The sequence below is a fragment of the Cupressus sempervirens genome, chromosome 1, assembly GCF_028749045.1.
Source record: "Cupressus sempervirens isolate cs-2001-9-10 chromosome 1, ASM2874904v1, whole genome shotgun sequence".
NCBI lineage: Eukaryota > Viridiplantae > Streptophyta > Pinopsida > Cupressales > Cupressaceae > Cupressus > Cupressus sempervirens.
Genome location: NC_143118.1, coordinates 846,277,166 through 846,280,483, shown reverse-complemented (window position 1 = coordinate 846,280,483; position 3,318 = coordinate 846,277,166).

Below are 3,318 nucleotides of genomic sequence, written 5' to 3'. Positions count from 1 at the left end.
TGCTTTTGTGGTAACTAATTCACCCCTCCCCTCTTAGTTACACTCTTACACTTCTAACATGTACATCACATTTATTGCAGACCTAATTCAATAGATTAAAGGTACATATCAAATTTTGATGTTCATTTTTATCTTCCAAGCAAATTTAGTGCACATGGACAATTCAACGATGATTAAGGCAATTCTAGTTAAAGAACAAGTGAATCATAGTTTTTCATTGGAAAGATTTGAAGAACTAAGCAAGTTGTTGAAGTTGATGAAAGATGAACCCCATAGCTCCCAAGAACCACCTGCATGCATACACTTGTCACAGAAAGAGAGAAGCAAAAGCTATGGAGGCTGAAATTCCTAGATCATACTTGATGAGAAAAAAGAGAGATTTCTATAATCAAAAGTGAATTAATTAAATTACAAAGTGATCAATCCTTATAAAATGAGATCAAAACCCTAATAGGTAACTAACCTAGGTTGCATGATAATAATTAATAAAAGAATTAATTATTATATGCCTAAAGTTTAGCTTAAGTAAACTAGAGATAATAAGTGACATAATAATAAAATACTTTAGTATACTAACACTTACCCTTAAGATAAAACTAGGGAGTAGCTAAAAACCTAGAAACTACTACTAAAAGGAAATTTGGATCCCGACAACAAAGACTTGATGAGGTACTCAAGCACAACCAAATCTCTAAAAAGAGGAAAAATAGAGAAAACCACATGGGAAAAACCCTACTACAAAAAGAGATGGAAGTAATGCTAAAAAGAACTAGTGAAGGACTAAAGAAGTCTCCAAAATAGGGAATGTACTAGAAGATAGGATCAAGAGATGATCATGAAGAACACCACTGAAGCATGAACCTACAAACACTGCCAAACTATTGATCTGAAGAACATCCACTATGTAGGGCATGACCAGGTAGAGAAGACTAAGTTTGAAGAACTCATCAATCAAAGATGGAAGGTATCTTCATGGCCTCCAAAAAAAGGAATGAAAGAATGTCGATATGGTAAATGATCCATCTCATTGAAATGCATAGGTATCTAGCCACTACAATTGCCTAATACATTGGATCAAATACTGAATACATAGTCCACTCTATTGAACCAAGAAAGCAATAGACCCAACATAACCCCCCAATAATGTTGAGAGGCAACTCATAAACAATAAAACTCGATGCAATATCTCCTAAAAAAAGAAGAACCAGGAACACAGAGAGTGCAAAAGAAGTACAAGCACTTATAATGGCACATGCCATCAACACATCATGAGGCTAATGTCATGGAAGGAATACTTACTTGACAAAGGAAGATGGTGATTATGGCCAACCTGAAACCCTCCAAGGTACTTTATAATGTAGTGTGAGTATAACAAAACACAAACATGTGCAAGATCCCAAAATGCAATAGAGTGGCACTAAGTTATTTAAGTATGTTTGTGAAAATATTAAAAAAGGATGTCAACAAAGGTCAAAAAGAGACATAAGGCTAATACAAGATATAGTACATCTGTAAAAGAAAAATTGATCTCTGGAGCTGAAACAATCAAGATATCCACCAAAATACAAAAAAACAAAAAATTGAATGGGATGTACATGGAGCAAAATCTAGAAAATAGAATGTCTCAAAATATGTCTCTCAAAGTTCAAAATAGAACCTCTAACTTTCACTACATAAATTGGAAACCAAACAAAATCAAAATTCCAAATAAACTACACCATCATAATGGGCTCAAAACTAACTTTTTGATGGTATTTTGTTTGCAAAAAATGTAGTCCAGATGAGCAAGTTACGGCAAAAAAACCATAGTTAGGTCAAAAAAGCACTAGAAAAACAAAACAAAATGTTACCTCAGGATCCATTCCAAACTATCCTAAGAAGCGTCCCCACCAGTACAAGAAATTACCTCAGGATTTGTGGAAAAATATTTTTATCAGTGTACCAAATTGTATCAATTTTCGTACAAAAATATCAATTTTTGCACCCAAATATGTGCCAAAAAATCTTGATTTGCATGCCAATAATCTTGATTTGTGTGCCAAAAATCTAGATTTTCCCCCCAAAAATCTAGATTTGCATCCAAAAAATCTCAATTTGCTTGCCGAAAAATCTAGATTTGTGTTTGCATGAAAAATCTCAATTTTGAGACCCAAAATCTTGATTTGTGTGGCAAAATTTAGAAAATCACCACCTCAAGAAATGTGCCAAATCTATGAGCAATATTTTTTCAAATTCCAACTATGTCCAAATTGGACAAATTTTATTTGAAAATAGGGATTTTTAGGTGCTCTAAGCTCAATAATGATGTATATTTGGGCACAAAGTGAGCCAAAAATTGGTGACCCCTAGATTCAATACAAAATAACTCTAAAAAATGAAAACCCTCTAAAAGAAAAAGAACATATCTAAAAGCCAAGCCAATCTTCTCATTAACAGAATAGGGGCATGAAGATCTGGAGCTCTCATACCATGTTGAAGTTGATGAAAGATCAACCCCCCAACTCCCAAGAATCAACTACATGTGCAAACACCTATCACAAAAAGAGAGAAGCAAAAGCTACTGAGGCTAGAATTCCCAAATCCACAGATGAGACGTTCTTGATGAGAAAAAAGAGTGATTGCAATGAATTAATTTAATTACAAAGAGATCAATCTTTATAAAAGGAGATCAAAACCCTAACAGGTAACTAACTTTATAGGTTACATGATAATAATTAATAAGAGAACTAATTATTATGTGACCAAAGTTTTTTTAAAGTAAACTAGAGATAATAAGTGACTTAATAATTAAATCAATATGATTTATTTAATAAGAAAATACTTTATTAGTCTAACACAAGTAAGGTTGGTAGTGCTAAGTTAAGTTGTTTAAAATTTAATGAAGTGAAGTTGTTTAAACCTGAGCTTCGATATGGCATCAACTGCATCTATATTTGGGGAAGAGATGTTGAAGAAAAGAAATTCATATATTGTGAGGAATTTCCAATGTCCTCCACCTAAATTAATGACATTCCCTAACATTGCAATGAATAGAGATGCATTTGGCACCCTATCATCAATTCTGCCAAGAGTGTTAATGGTTCATGATGTTCAAGATCATGTTGCATGTGCAAGATTGGAGAGATTGGAGACTATGAATTATGAGCTACTTAGGACAAATTATGTAAGAATGGAATGCTGAAAGATGAAAATAAGATTGTTGGTGAAAAAGGGTTTACTCGTGCCCTAGAATTTCCCAAGGTTTTCAAAGTAGAATGGATAAAGATTGTATTGATTCAACTACATGACATGAAATTGTGGTTGGAAGGTGGACCGGTA